Source organism: Carcharodon carcharias, chromosome 13 (genome assembly GCF_017639515.1).
Source record: "Carcharodon carcharias isolate sCarCar2 chromosome 13, sCarCar2.pri, whole genome shotgun sequence".
Lineage (NCBI taxonomy): Eukaryota > Metazoa > Chordata > Chondrichthyes > Lamniformes > Lamnidae > Carcharodon > Carcharodon carcharias.
The window spans coordinates 119,774,891-119,790,857 of NC_054479.1; the positions used below are offsets into that span (position 1 = coordinate 119,774,891).

At 43.5% G+C, this 15,967-nt stretch overlaps 1 protein-coding gene across 8 annotated transcripts in view; it reads right to left on the reverse strand.

Annotated features, from left to right (window-relative positions):
- Positions 1-15,967, reverse strand: part of slc26a5 (solute carrier family 26 member 5) — a 74,654-nt gene that overhangs the window by 56,379 nt on the left and 2,308 nt on the right. For 4 of the 8 annotated variants that reach the window (XR_005944751.1, XM_041202385.1, XM_041202386.1 and 1 more), the window contains exon 1: positions 13,457-13,588. The exons of 1 other annotated variant lie outside the window; for it this stretch is intronic. The gene's annotated coding sequence lies outside the window, so the exon portion shown is untranslated. Of the gene's footprint in view, positions 1-8,281; positions 8,305-13,456; positions 13,597-15,967 lie in introns of those variants that run through there. 3 more of the 8 variants (XM_041202380.1, XM_041202382.1, XM_041202383.1) reach the window with 3 other exon arrangements.

Genomic DNA, 15,967 nt, shown 5'->3' on the forward strand with positions numbered 1-15,967 from the left:
TTTCTCCCAATGTTCCTCCACTGCCCCACCCCATGTACCTGGGTGGCATGACCTGATCAGTTTAAATTATCAGCACGTAGGATAGAAATTTTGATAGAGAAAGCTATTTGAGTACCAGAACTGCCAAACAACAAATCCAGAGCTTGTAGTTGAATGCACCATTCAGGTAGCTAGTCAGAAGCAGGCACCTCAATGCGCTGAAATACCACCACTAGTGGTGTCTTTTCTTTTATACTTGTTCAAGGAATGCAGGCATCGCCAGCTCGGCCAGTGTTTATTGCCCATCCCTAATTGCCCTTAAGTTGGTGGTGAGCTGCCTTCCTGAACCACTGCAGTCCATATGGTGTAGATACACCCACAGTGCTGTTAGGAAGGAAGTTCCTGGATTTTGACCCAGTGAACGTGAAGAACGTCAATATATTTCCAAGTCAGGATGGTGAGTGGCTTGGAGGGGACCTAGCAGGTGGTGGTGTTCCCATGCATCTATTGTCCTGTCCTTCTAGGTGGGAGGGGTTGCAGGTTTGGAAGGTGCTGTCGAAGGAGCCTTGGTGAATTGCTGCAGCGCACCTTGTAGATGCTACATATCACTGCCACTGTGCATTGGGGGGTGCAGGGAATGAATATTGAAGGTGGATGTGGTGCCAATCAAGCGGGCTGCCTTGTCCTGGATGGTATCGAGTTTGAGTGTTGTTGAAGCTGCACTCATCCAGGCAAGTGGAGAGTATACTAACACATTCCTGACTTGTGCATGGCAGACAGGCTTTGGGGAGTGAGGAGGTGAGTTACTCTCCACAGAATTCCCAGCCTCTGACCTGCTCTTGTAGCCACAGTATTTATATGGCTAGTGCAGTTCAGTTTCTGGTCAATGGTAACCCCCAGGATGTTGATAGTGGGGAATTCAGCAATGGTAAAGCCATTGAATGTCAAGGGGGCATGGTTAGATTCCCTCTTGATGGAGATGGTCATTGCCTGGCACTTGAGCAGCACAAATGTTACTTACCGCTTATCAGCCTAAGTCTGAATACTGTCCAAGTCTTGCTGCACATGGATAGGGGCTGCTTTACTATCTGAGGAGTTGTGAATGGTCCTGAACATTGCACAATAATCCCAACTTTTGACCTTATGGTGGAGGGAAGGTCATTGATGAAACAGCTGAAAATGGTTGGGCCTTGAACACCACCCTGAGGAACTCCTACAGCAATGTCCTGGGACTGAGATGATTGACCTCCAACAACCACAACCATCTTCCTTTGTGCTAGGTGTCACTCCAACCGGTAGAGATTTCCCCCTGATTTTTCAGTTTTGCAAGGGCTCCTAGATACCACACTCAGTAAAATATTGCCTTGATGTCAAGGGCAGTCACTCTTACCTCAAGAGTTCAGCTCTCGTGTTTATGCTTGGACCAAGGTTATGATGAGGCCAGGAGCTGAATGGCCCTGGCGCAACCCAAACAGAGAGTCACTGAGCAGGTTACTGCTGAGTTAAGTGTTGCTTGATCGCACTGTCGACAACACTATCACACTTTCCTTCACATGATCCTCCAAATTCAGTAGCTTCATAATGCCTGATGGGGTTATGGAAACAGATTCAACAGTAGCTTTCAAAATGGAATTGGACAAATACTTGAAGGAAAAAAAATGCAGGGATATGGGAAAAGAGCAGAGAAGTAGGACTAACTGGATTGCTCGGCAGAGACCTGGATGGTCTGAATAGCCTCCTGTGCTATACTATTCCATTGCTTTGGAGATAACAAGGGCTCCAGGTATGAATACTCCAATGAATACAGCACTGCTCCTTTTGCAGCACTGAAAGTGTTGGTCCATTTAGTATAACTTTCTTACGCAAAGCTGGATTTTCAGCAATAATACCAATGAAAACCAACCCAGGGTGTACACGCATGCGTGCTTGTTAATAATACCTCCATGTCTTGACAGAATTGTTGCTCAACATCAGCGACATTTCACATCAAGTAAGAACCACAAAAATATGTTTAAATGTGTAATTATACAGAAAAACAATCCTTGTGTGTTACAGGCAGCCTCTGAATATTCATAACACAGGAGGGAGGGCCTCAGACGCAAAAATGTCAAGAACCCCTGGAAGAGGACTGAAAAAAAACTTGGATCCAGAATATAACCTGACCTATCAGACCGCTGGATTCTTGCAGTCACAGAATCATTACAGGGTAGGAGGCCATTTGACCCATCGTATCTCCACCCACTCTCTGAGCATTTTAACTTAGCACCAATCTCCTGCCTTTTCCCTGTAACCCTACACATTTTTTCTATTTAATTATCCAATGCCCTCTTTATTACCTCAATTGAACATACCTCCACCCTCTTCCAAGCACTGCATTCCAAACTCTACTATTCGCTGTGAAAAAAACTTCTCTCACCTCGCATTTGCTTCTTCTGCAAAACACTTTAAAACTGTGCCCTCTTGTTTTTGATCCGTTTACGATAATGAACAATTTTTCCTTATCTACTCTGTCCAGGCCCCTCGTTATTTTGAAAACTTCTATCAAGTCTCCTCTCAGCCTTCTCTCCAAGGAAAACAGTCCCAACTTCTCCAATCTTTCCTCATAACTGAAGTGTGTCATCCCTAGAACCATTCTTGTAAACCTCTTCTGCACCCTCTCCAATGTGTTAACATCCTTCCTGTAGTGTGGCACCCAGAACTGTACACAATACTCCAACTGAGTCATTGATTCATTACCCAATGCATTGGTTATCATCCAGCAGCTGTTTAACAAATAACTGTTAATGACTAATCCAATTTGTGTCAACTTAAGTTTTATTAAACATTTTCCCAATTAGAAAGGAAGTACTAAACTCTGTCAACATAAATTTAGCAAGAATGTTACTTCAGCAAAACAAAGACAAAGCTTTTATTAAAACACTTCTCCAATTAGTTCCCACCTGTTCTGCTTCAAATTGAACCCTGATACCAAAATATTAGGATATCTGCAAAGTTCAAGGTTATATAGAATCACTCATGGATCAGTCAGATGAAATAGCTAATGCTTTACATCCTGCTGACTTAGGACTGAGCTACATGTGTGAGCAGGCTTCCAATTAAGACTAAATTTGCCACACAGTGCCTTAGCCAATGTGGCATAAAAGGGAGAAAATACTACCAGGGTATGCACACTGCATGAAGTTTGAAATGCTCATACATGTGTGTTACAATTACATTTAAATCCAACACATTCCTAAATTAGTTCAGGCAATCCTCCCTGGCACTTGCTGGGGTACAGTTCTACAACCTGTGCCATCTTCTGGTACCTCACAAATGGGCTTGGTTATTTGCAAGCCACAACATGACGAATATTAGTAAGCTATAGACCATGAGTAGGTCACTGGTGAGCACAATTTTATCCTCACACCTTCCAGCAAAAAAGTGGCCTGGAGCAGAAACCTCAAATAATTTTGTTTTCCTTCTGAACCCAAAGTCACCCAGGGATGAGACTGTAGATAATCAGCAAATGTGAGAATTATATCTAGGACTTCCTGAACTCTTTTGGTCATTTCTTTTAAACAAAAACGTGACTGAGAGAAGAAAACCACTCAACAATGGAAAAAGATTTGAAACTAGCTTTTAACATGCACTTGGGTCTTAGAATGGTCGCCAAAAATTTTAATTCCTAATTAGGCACAGAAAATTAATCCTTACAGAGTAAGGCATTGTAGATAGTGAAGATGAAATTCCTGGGGCAGAAAGAAAATGCTGCAACAGGTCAGATAAAGAAAGGGAAAGAAACCATGCTTGAACCATGTCAGAACACTGTAACCCATATCCTGACATACAACCCCATAAATCCTTTGATTCTTCCAACATAGCTAGTCCATGTTCTTTGCTCCTTTCACTTCTGATTCCAAGCCCTTGCTCTACTCTTGGCCTTGCCCTACTTTTTTAAAAGATATATAAAGGGTAAGAGAGAGGCAAAAGTGGATGTTGGGCCGCTGGAAAATGACGCTGGAGAAGTAGTAGTGGGGAACAAAGAAATGTCGGAGGAACTGAATAGGTACTTTGCGTCAGTCTTCACAGTGGAAGGCACGAGTGACATCCCCAAAGTTCAAGAGAGTCGGGGGGCAGAGGTGAGTATGGTGACCATTACCAAGGAGAAAGTGCTAGGAAAACTAAAAGGTCTGAAGGTGGATAAATCACCTGGACCAGATGGATTACACCCAAGAGTTCTGAAGGAGATAGCTGAAGAGATAGTGGAGGCATTAGTGGTGATCTTTCAGGAATCACTGGAGTCAGGGAGGGTCCCAGAGGACTGGAAAATCGCTAATGTAACACACCTGTTTAAGAAGGGAGTGAGGCAAAAGACGGGAAATTACAGGCCGATTAGCCTGACCTCGGTCGTTGGTAAGATTTTAGAGTCCATTATTAAGGATGAGATTTCAGAATACTTGGAATTGCATGGTAAAATCGGGCAAAGTCAGCATGGTTTCATCAAAGGGAGGTCATGCGCGACAAATCTATTAGAATTCTTTGAGGAGGTAATGAATAGGTTAGACAAAGGAGAGCCAATGGATGTTATCTACTTGGACTTCCAGAAGGCCTTTGACAAGGTGCCACACAGGAGGCTGTTCAGTAAGATAAGAGCCCATGGTGTTAGAGGCAAGGTAGAGGCATAGATAGAAGATTGGCTGTCTGGCAGGAGGCAGAGAGTGGGGATAAAGGGGTTCTTCTCAGGATGGCGGCCGGTGACTAGTGGAGTTCCCAGAGGTCAGTGTTGGGACCACAACTTTTCACTTTACACATTAATGATCTAGATGAAGGAACTGAGGGCATCCTGGATAAGTTTGCAGATGATACAAAGATATGTGGAAGGACAGGTAGTATTGAAGAGGCAGGGAGGTTGCAGAAGGATTTGGACAGGTTAGGAGAATGGGCAAAGAAGTGGCAGATGGAATACAACGTGGGGAAGTGTGAGGTCATGCACTTTGGTAGGAAGAATAGAGGCATGGACTATTTTCTAAAAGGGGAGAGAATTCAGAAATCTGGAGTGCAAAGGGACTTGGGAGTCCTAGTCCAGGATTCTCTTAAGGTTAACTTGCAGGTTGAGTCAGTAGTTAGGAAGGCAAATGCAATGTTGGCATTTATTTCCAGAGGACTAGAATATAAAAGCAGGGATGTGCTGCTGAGGCTTTATAAGGCTCTGGTCAGACCACATTTAGAATATTGGGAGCAATTTTAGGCCCCATATCTCAGGAAGTATGTGCTGGCCCTGGAGAGGGTCTAGAGGAGGTTCACGAGAACGATCCCAGGAATGAAAAGCTTAACATATGAGGAACGTTTGAGGACTCTGGGTCTATACTCGATGGAGTTTAGAAGGATGAGGGGGGATCTGATTGAAACTTACAGAATACTGAAAGGCCTGGGTAGAGTGGATGTGGGGAAGATGTTTCCATTAGTAGGAGAGACTAGGACACCAGGGCACAGCCTCAGAGTAAAGGGAAGACCTTTTCGAACAGAGAAGAGGAGAAACTTCTTTGGCCAGAGAGTGGTGAATCTATGGAATTCATTGCCACAGAAGGCTGTGGAGGCCAGGTCATTGAGTGTATTTAAGATCGAGATAGATAGGTTGTCGATTGGTAAGGGGATCAAAGGTTACGGGGAGAAGGCAGGAGAATGGGGTTGAGAAACTTATCAGCCATGATTGAATGGCAGAGCAGACTCGATGGGCCGAATGGCCTAATTTCTGCTCCTATGTCTTATAGTCTTATCCCTAAGACTTCTGCCCTGTCACCTCCATTCCTTTGCCTCCTCAAAACCACTCTGTTTGGATCAGTTTTTGATCCTCTCCTGTTGTCTATTCTTTATTCAGCACCCTGTAAAGCACACAGGGACATCTGCTGGCATATTAATTGCAAGATGTTGTTGAGAAAGAACAGGCTCACATTACTGTACTTAGAAACATAGAAACTAGTAGAAGTAGGCCATTCTGCCCTTCGAGCCTGCTCTGCCATTCAATATCTTCATTGCTTATCCTCTATCTCAACACTATATTCCCGCTTTCTCTCTATACCCCTTGATGCCCCTAATATTCAAAAATTTATCAATTTCTTTCTTGAATATACTCAGCCTCCACAGCCTTCTGTGGTAGAGAATTCCACAGGTTGACCGTCCTATGAGTGAAGAAATTTTTCCTTATCTCAATCCTGAATGGCCTTCTCGGTATCCTGAAACTGTGGCTCCTGGTTCTAGATTCCCCAACCAGAGGAAATATTCTCCCTGCATCCAGTCGGTCTAGCCCTGTTAGAATTTGATACATTTCAATCAGATTCCCTCTCATTCTTCTAAACTCTATGACTTTCAGCTGATCAGAAGTTACTTACTAACTTACATCACATAAGGTTAGTTGAAAAACTAAATATCCAAGCAATTGGGAACGCAGGATTGATTTAACATAGGAAAATAAATTGATACAGGAACCCAAAAGAACATCCTAACCAGAACCAGTCAACTGAAAGACCAGTGTTCACAGATTTAACCATCAACATAGTAGCAGCTAAAAATACTTTTCACCTTACATACATTTATCTGTTGAAGACTAACCTCTTGTAGACCGGTACTTACTTTTAATCGAGGAGTGAAACTGATCAGGTAATGGAAGTAGGAATTGTTCTGTGCATCATTTTTTTACTTTTTCACAGAATGGTTACAGCACTGGAGGCCGTTCGGCCCATCATGTCTGCAGTGGAGCTGGTGTCTCCGAAAAAGCAATTCACCTTCTCCCTGTAGCTCTGCACATTCTTCGGTTTCAGATAATCCAATTTGCGTTAACCATTAACAAAACTTAATGTATGTTGAAACATGAATCTATAATCTGTTACAGGATTCTGCAAACTTGTGCAAATAATAAGCATAGATCATCAAATTCTCTCAAACAGTGCCTCCTATAAGAACCACTGCTTGCTCTACACATTTCTGCTAGTGAAATGATGGACCAAACATTGAATATTGACAGACTATTCTTGGGGTCTTAGGCAGTCCCTTGGGATTGAGGATGACTCACTTCCATTCAGTTTTGATGGGTTCTGAGATGGCTGATAAATCCAGTGTGCGATCTGTAGACTCTGCCACATGCACAGCAGGTGGTGCTTGAAGGGTCAAGTACGAGTTGTTTGAATCTTTTTATGTTTTCTCCAATGCCACGACTTCACCACTGCGCATTCCTGACTTGGGTCTTTCTACGTGTTGGGTGTCTTCCCGAATGAACCTTCTCCATTTTGGCTGCTCACAAGCCAGAGACTCCCATGACTTGGTAAGGATGCTTGATTACTTCAGGGATGCTTTGAGCTCATCCTTAAAACGTTTCCGCTGTCTTCCTGGGAGTCTTCTGCCATGACCAAGTTCCGAGTAGAACAGTTGCTAAGGGAGTCTCGTGCCAGGCATACGACGACATGTTCTGCCCAGTGGAGCAGATTTTGAGTGGTCAGTGCCTTGATGCTGGGCACGTTGACTTGGGAGAGAAAGCTGCTGTTGGGCTACCTTTCTTGTCACCAAATTTGGAGAATTTTGCAGTGGTACTTCTCAGGGATTGAGGTGCCTGCTGCTATTAAACAAGCAAGGAATGGCGAGCAGTCCATCAACACCAACCAACATCCACATATATGCATTATATGCATTTTACAGCAGGCAATCAGGAACCTGAGCTTGTTTCTCCTACAGGCACACCTTTACCCCTCATCCCCACAGCCGAAAGTTGCCAAGCTCCCACAATCAAGACATTTCCTCTAATCATCCTTCCTGAAGGTAATGCAATTTTTTATTTTGCCTAGAGCTACTACTCAGATTGGGCAATGCTGCACTTGCCACAGAATTACTCATGATTAACCATTAAAGGATGGGACAAGGGTGATATTTAACAAGGTGCCACATAGGAGACCTGCTGATGAAATTAAAGCAAACTAAATACAGTATCAAAAGGAGTATGGAATCATGGATAGGGAGCTGGTTAGAGAACTGAAAACAGTTAACTGACGCTTTTCAGATTGGAGAAATGTAAACAGGAACATCCCTCAGGAGTAGTCTTGATACTACAGTAAACCCTCACAAAGTTGTAGTTATGTTCTTGAAAAGTGCAACTTCAAGTGAAACCAATGTAAAACCTGTAGTTAGGTCCTAAGAACCTCTCTCATCAGAAAACAAACATTAAAACGTTATATCGTGTAAATTAGAATACTTTCTTTACATTGCTAGATTCCTAGGTTGGCAAATGAAATAACTTAAAATATAAAAATAAGAAAAATGATATGTTTCGACTTACCTGCTGCAAACTGCCGACCCTGCTTGCCACTCACCACACTGCCCGTTCCCCGTCCCCCCTTCTCACCACCAACCCTTCCGGGCTCACGGCCTTTCACGCTCCCTGACGCACCCTCTTGCCAATTCTTTCTTTCACCGAACTTCCCCTCCTTACTACCCTCTCCTAAACCTTTGCTGTGAATGAGGGCTCTGGAGATGAGTGGAGAAAGGCAGGAGGAGCAGCTTCAACTTGCAGGAAGTCAAGCTGCTCCTCCTGCCTCACGCCACTCATCCCCAGAGCCCTTGATCACAGCAATGGTTCAGGGGACGGAAATAGCGAGCAGGAAAGTCAGGGAGTGGGAGATTCTGCGAAAGGAAGAAACAGCAAGAAGGTTGGTTAGGGAGTGGGTAAGGCCGCCAGCTGTAGGGTTAGCAACAAGAGGGAGGGTCAGGGAGCAGGAGAGCCCATGAGTCAGAGGTTCAGCAAGGGAAAGGGTCATGGAGCAGAAGAGGCTGCTCCAAAATGGCACCAATAGGGTCATGTGGCCCTATGTCAGACCAGCGTGAAGCGACTTTGAAACAAAACTCAACACTAAATGAGAATACAGGCACTATTAAATGACCAATGTTAAAGTTAAACAATGTAAAATGGAGACTTACAGTATTCATCTATCAAAGAGGTGATCTGAAAACCTGGGTATAGAATGCACTAAAATATGCATTCAACACAAAAGTAGGAATCATGATTAATTGCAAGCAAAAATTGTAGGACAGAGATACATTTTTAGTTTAGCAGATAAATGACAAATTAAGTTTAATGTAACAAGATCAGAAGGAATGTACAGTGATAGACTAGGGCTTCCATGGCGAAGGAGGGAGTTTGGGTGTGGGGGGCGGTGAAGGAGGGGAGAGGTGGTGGGTATGGAAAAGGGGGAGGTGGGACACAAAAAACAAACAAGGTGAAAAGCAGATTTGACACAGGTCTTCAAAATTATGAGGGGCTTTAATAAGTCTACTTCAATAACTATGTCGAGCAAGTCAACAAGACGCAAATGGGGAAGGGCCCTATTGTGGAAAGTACAAACAGGAAGTGCATCCTAAATGCAAGACTTTTGATTTTACAAATGAAACGAATGATTGCCAGCTAGCTAATAGTAGAACCCTTGCTGCCTTGCATATCAATTGGCAAATTTACTTTTCAACCATTCTGTGGGTACACAGGAGTGCAGTAAAATCATCACAGCAAATGAAGTAATAAAAACTGACATTAAGGCAAGGCTTTTTTCCAGCAGATTACAAGGAAGCCAGTTAACAGCTGGCAAAACAAATGCAAAACACTAGCTTGGATGAGTGCAGCTCCAACAACACTCGAGAAACTTGACACCATCCAGGACAAAGCAGGCCACTTGATTGGCACCCCATCCACAAACATTCACTCACTTCAGCACTGACGCACAGTGGCAGCACTGTGTACCATCTACAAGATACAGTGCAGGAACTCACGAAGGCTCCTTGACATCACCTTCCAAACCCATGATTGCTACCATGTAGAAGGACAAAGGCAGCAGACACATGGGAAGGCCACCTCCTGGAAGATCCCCTCCAAGCCACTCACCATCCTGACTTGGAAGTACATCGCTATTCCCCTTCATTGTTGTTGGGTCAAAATCCTGGAACTCCCTCTCTAACAGCACTGTGGATGTATCTACACCACGTGGACTGCAGCAGTTCAAGGCGGCAGCTCACCATCACCTTCTCAAGGGCAAATAAGGGTGGGCAAAAAATTCTGGCCTAGCCAGCAACACCCACGTTCCATGAATGAATAAAAAAATGAAATTGAGAGCAAACAAATGTGCTTTATCATTTGCAACAAGGTGACTTATCATACTATAAAAATATACAAACAATACCTTTTGAAATATCAATCAAGGACCCATAAATTAGTAACCCTAACTAGAAAGGTCCGCACACAAGTTTTTTTTTGTGGAGGAGACAGCGACATAGTGGTAATGCCATTGGACAAGTAATACAGAGGCCTAGGCTAATGCCCTGGGCACATGGGCAGAATTTTACTATCCACCACCTGCAGATTTGCAAGCAGGAGGGGTGGACTTGTCACCCCAAATGAGCTCCTTACTGAAGGAGCATTTCCCATCTGGCCTCAATTTTTGAGGTTGGTGGAAGTAGTTCGGGGTGGCAGAGTGCCTAGCAGGTCATCCTGCTCAGGTCTTGGGCAAGAATAGGGAGCTGGATGGGGAACCTCCATAAAGGGCACCCCTTTTCAAAATTGGGCAATCTCCCTCTCCCCAGTCTGCCTCCTGGAGGTGCTCCTTCCCTCTGCCTCCAGCCTTTCCATCAAAAACCCCACCCCTCCTACCCAACCCAACACCCCTCTCCCCAAACCTGGATTCCAGGACTTGGACTAGAAGCAGTCCTCTGATTCTAAGTCCAGGACAAAGTCCAGGACTGTTGCCACAGAGTTGCTGAGACTATAGAGCTGCCCCCAATCAGAGTGGTCATCAGCTGAGGTAGGATTACTGCCTGAGAGGTGGAAGACCATCTACAGCCAAATAATCCTCCTTAGAGCATTAAATGGCGGCTGGACTGCTGTGATTGGTGGAAATCTTTTCTCCGTCAACTCTTCCTGCTCGTGCGTTCATATCCCACCATGGCAGCTAGTGGAATTTAAATTCAATTAATAAATCTGGAATATAATGCTAGTCCCAGTAATGGTGACCATAACAACTATCATCAATTGTTGTAAAAACACATCTGGTTCACTAATGTCCTTTAGGGAAAGAAATCTACCATCCTTACTCGGTCTGGCCTATATATGACTCCAGACCCACAGCAATGTGGTGACTAAGTATCCTCTGAAATGGCCCAGGAAGCCGCTCAGTTCAAAGGTAATAGGGATGGGCAACAAATGCTGGCCTTGCCAGCAATGCCCACATCCCATGAAAGAACAAAGGAAAAATAAATTCTTCCACTGGCAGAGAAGCACAGAGGGCATCCAATGATGGATTTTTATTCTGCTTAAACTTAAGTCAAAACTGCTGTGAAGGAATGTATTTAGAAATAGTTTTAAATGTATCTTGGCGTAGAAGGAATCTATGTCAGCCACACATAAAACACCAACACAACAAGGATGCAGAATGGTTAAATTTAAAAGAGATCCTGAGATTCCAGCTTTTAGCTGTAATTCTATTTCAGACAGAAGGCCAAAATTCACACCTTGTCAAACATTTACTTATTTAGTTGCAAAAAAATGCAAAGTTGATCTACTTGGTGAGCATAAATGTCATAATCAGTGCTTGGTTACCTATTTAGATCCAGATTATATCTCTTATTCAGTATTCAATCTGTCAGTGACATTAGGAATTCCCTAGATTACACATAAACCAGCTCTTTTGAAAGGTTTTAATCAACTCTACCTTCCTTTCTCCACAGATGCTTCCTGACCAGCTAAGCATTTCCAGCATTTTCCAAGTTTATTTCAAATTTCCAGAATGTGCAACATTCTGCTTTTTGTTCTCTGAATTAGAATGTAAATTCCCTACAGCGATCCAGTTGCTAGTGGCATCAGGCAGTTTACAAATGCCAGTTCAGTCCAAAGTCACTTTTTCATTGATTTCAGTTAGTTTCACACATTTCTCCTGTCCCATTCATTGATAATACTATCTTCTAATCCAGATAGGCATTATCTGCTCTGCACCACTTTCAAAAGGGAGGCTTAGTTTCACTCAGCCAATTGAAAAGATCTCTCTCTCTTCCTTATTATCTGCTTTATTTATATGTATTCTAGTGGTTGTTTTGTAACAATTTCCTTTCCCATTAGGTTAGCACCTTGTCTGACAGTTCAAAAAAAAGTACTTTAGAAAAACAGGAAAGATACATCATCACAGTTTATTATCTAGTACAGTGGGTCCACTGTTGCACTCCACACCCCTACTAGCTGATGCTTTACCTCACATTGCATTTCCTCTTCTAGGCAGCTCACATCACATGCTTGTGATGACCAATTTCTCTTGAATCACATGACTGCTTTCCAGTGTCATTTTTCAAGTGGCTTTATGACACAGTAAATGGACATTTCCAAAAATAGCTGGAAAAACTCAGCAGGTCTGAAGTGGCCACTTCCACTTTCTTTAGTGCACTCGATTTTCCTTGCTTTTAATAAACAAATATCAAGTCAGTTAAAATAAATGATTCTATATTGTTAATCACAAACTGTCGAGCTGTTCAAATGCAGATATGTAGCCATGTCATACTGCAAATTGTCAAGGGTATAGTACTCAGCAAAGCACTCTCAAGATCGAACAAAAAAACTAAGTGTCCTTTTCAACTCCATTCCCAATCTGTTATTACAGTAGTTACATCTATTACAATAGTTTACTTGCTGTTTCCATTAAAATGATAATTGTGATCATCCAGCAGTAACCAGTATTTTAATTCAGGTTCTGTAGGGATTTAGTCTCCCATTCAGTGATTTTGTTGCATGTTGCATGGGTTTGCTCAACAAACAAACAAACTCCCCAACACCCCACCACCACCCCCCCCCCCCCCCCCCACTTCCTACCACCAGCCTCGCAAAAGTAGAGGCTTCCTTCTGTATCTGCGCTTGAAACTGTTTTTTGCTCTCACCAGGGGTTCAAAAGTGAGCAAACTTTCCGCCCCTCATCTAAGCTAGGAGCTAAATTCATCAAAAATACACAAGATAAAAATATGTATCCTGACAAAGTACGAGGTATTTAAATATACATAACGTGATTTCCAAACAACTAATCGTAGAGCAGTACTTGGTCAGCGTTAAACTCCTTGTGTACTACAGAAATTGCGTTATCGCAAATCCTCACTGAACAATATTCATAGCCGCATCTGGGCAAGTGGGAGACATTTACAGGGCTTTTGAAATGCCATATCCGATGTTCTCTGTTTCCTTTATCCAGCACCGGAGTTTCTATTATGTTCCTGATAGCTGTCTAGGCTGTTATCTTTGCTGTGCCACGACCTTCATCCTTAACCTCTACAAGCGACAGCAATTAGGATAAAGAATCTGCTGGCAGTGAACCTGAACACAGCAATTTGAGAGAGATGTGAAACCAATTCCGACTGGGGACGGAATGTGAGGCATCACTTACTGCCCAAGGACTGCGAGACATGCAAGCGCCTCCACAACCCAGCGACAACGACTCACCCTTCCAGTCTCTCCCCTCTCACCCGAGTTACTGTTCACTGCCTGCCTGCCGCTGCCGTAACAGCCAGAGTCACCTTGCCTCCTCCATCTTCCAGGCGACAAACACGCTCCGACTCGAGCCTTCTCCTCTCCAAATCTGATTGGTTCAGAACGGCAATCGGTTACGTACATGGCCCCGCCCCCATTTCATCATCTTGGCATTTAAGAGACACCAATTCCTGCCGTGTTCTGCGCCTGCGCGAATCCTTCATTGCGTCTGGATGGGCCTAAATTAGAAGGGTGTTGATATACTGGTGCACATTGAGGGGTGGCACAGGGCAAGATCCAATGCTCCCATAGTAACACCACAACCCACTCCCCCACCTGAATGGAGGGAGCTACTAATTTAAATGCTGCATGTTCAGACTAAGTTGAATTGGAGCCAAAGACATTTGCTTAGGACAATGATGAAAGGACATTGATACAGTGTTTTTCACAACTACAGGATGCCCCCAAACTGCTTTATAACCAATGAAGTACTTTTTGAAGTGCAGTCACTGTTGGGATGTAGGAAACACAGCAGCCAATTTGCATGCAGCAAGCTCCAACAAACAGCAATGAGATAAATGATGAGCATTTTTTTTTAGTGATGTATGTTGAGGGATAAAATCTTTCACTTTCAACTGAGAGGGACAGATTGCTTTGATTTAAGGTCTTATCTGTGAAAAGCAAACTTTATGAGATACATGATCAAACATGAAACAGATAGGAATGAAGGGGAACAGAGGTTAATAGAGACAAATAGCAATTCCTTTGAGAGAAGAACAAAGTTCTGCTGTCAGGAAATCGCTAGAATATATAATTAAGGTTAGGGCAAATGAACAGCTTGGAGATTTTCAGCTGATTAGAGCTCCAACATAGATTTGTAAAGAGTGAAAGATTATCGGGGATAGGCAGGAATGTGGGGTTGAGGTTACATTCAGATCTTATTGAATGGCGGAGCAGGCTCGAGGTGGCGAGTGGCCTACTCCTGCTCCTAATTTGTATGTTCGTATTAAAGCATGAATGAAGTATTGGACAGGGGATTGTCTACGCATGTTATTTATACAACTTCTGGAAGGCATTTGATAAAGTCCTTCACAAGAGACTGTTAGTTAAAGCTCAGGTTCATGGAACTGAGGGTAAATTATTGACCTGGTTAGGAAATTGACTGAGTGCCAAGAGACAGACAGTGGGGTTAATGGGCAGGTAGTTTAATTGGCAGGATGTGACTAGTGGTATCCTGCAAGGATTTGTGTTGGGGCCTCAACTATTCACTGTATTTATTGATGACTTTGATGGACCAGAAAGTCACATATACAAATTTGTTGATGCTGCAAATATAGGCAGTGTAGATGCTAAAATGGAGGAACAGGAGGGCAAGTAGGACCCTGAGCAGAAGCCCACATCCAACCAGGTCTTCATGGAGCAATTCTCCAACCACAACCTTAATGAGGAACAGTGCATCAGATATCTTTGCTTCACCAAGGAGATGCTCTGGAATCTACCACTTGTTCCAGCCAGAACTGCAGCCTCGGACAGAGTGAGGACGGCATTGCCAGTAGCTGTTAAGGTGGCCATGGCCTTGAACTTCTTTGCCTCAGTTTCTTTCCAAAGTGGAGCAGACAATATTTGCAATATCTCTCTGTTTGCCATGAAGTGTTGTGATAGGGATATCACTGAGGTTCTGTACACAAAGAGACCTGAATAAATTTCATTTTCCCTTCCCAGAGATTCAGAGAGGGAGCAAGCACTCATCTTTGTCAGGATTGCAGACTTCTCCATGATGCAGGGTACCATTGATGGGAATAGGGTGCTAAATGCAGGGTGCGTTTTTGGCTGCCGAATCTAAATTATGGAAGAGATTCCACTCCCTCAATGTCCAGCTGGTATGCAACCATACTCAGAGCATCTTACAGGTCCATGCCTGGTATCCTGGTACCAGTCATAAATGTCTTCATTCTGCAGCAGTCTGCTGAACTATCTAGATTTGAGGCACCATGACAAACTAGAGACTGGCAACTGGGCAACAAGGATTATCTGCTGACCACCTTGCTCATGAGTTGGGTTCATGATCCACACACACATAAGCAAAATGCATATAACAGAAGAATGCTGCCACATTAAATGTGATCGGGCAAACCACTTGGGTGCTTAAACAATATTTCTGCTGCCTGGAAAAGCCCTGCAGTACTCTGCAAAGTGCATGGCATGATACATCATGGTCTGCTGCATAAGCATGTGAAGGTGAGGCAAAGCTACAAACATGAGGTATGAGTTGTGATTGATAGGGTTGATATGTGAATGATGGGGCTGTGGTAAATTGGACTGTGTCTGAGGCTAGTGGTTCAGTTGTATGGATATGGCATTTGAAGAAGAATTTGCTGACCTTGATCACTTGTGTGAGGTAATTAAGCTGATGCGCACAACATCCAGGCTGTTGGGACTACACTGCTTGTATCAACCATAATGGACACATTAACTTCACAATGT